This window comes from Gavialis gangeticus, unplaced genomic scaffold (assembly GCF_001723915.1).
Source record: "Gavialis gangeticus isolate Ggan-Ray unplaced genomic scaffold, GavGan_comp1, whole genome shotgun sequence".
In the NCBI taxonomy this organism is placed as follows: Eukaryota; Metazoa; Chordata; order Crocodylia; family Gavialidae; genus Gavialis; species Gavialis gangeticus.
Window position 1 is genome coordinate 40290211 of NW_017728998.1, and position 265 is coordinate 40290475.

General features: G+C 34.0%; 1 protein-coding gene across 2 annotated transcripts in view; it reads left to right on the forward strand.

Moving 5' to 3' along the window:
- The window catches only part of DUS2 (dihydrouridine synthase 2), a 90182-nt gene that overhangs the window by 69269 nt on the left and 20648 nt on the right, over positions 1 to 265 (forward strand). The window lies entirely within an intron of this gene.

The window sequence follows — 265 nt, forward strand, 5'->3', positions numbered from 1 at the left end:
TTATAGCCATTAGCCTTTCAACTTCTAGTTTTTCTTTTTCTTTACTTTCTGCTATTTCAACATACAAATTATATACTTTGTTTCTGGTTGATGGGTTATTCCGCATTTGCTTGGCAGCACAACTTAAGCAGCATTGTACTATCATAAACACTAGGCATACTCCAATAAAAGCAACAAACAGTACCAACAAACTATGAATGACAAGAGCCTAAGGAACTGAAAATAGAGCTAAACCAAGAACTCAAATTCTAACTATCTGACTCAT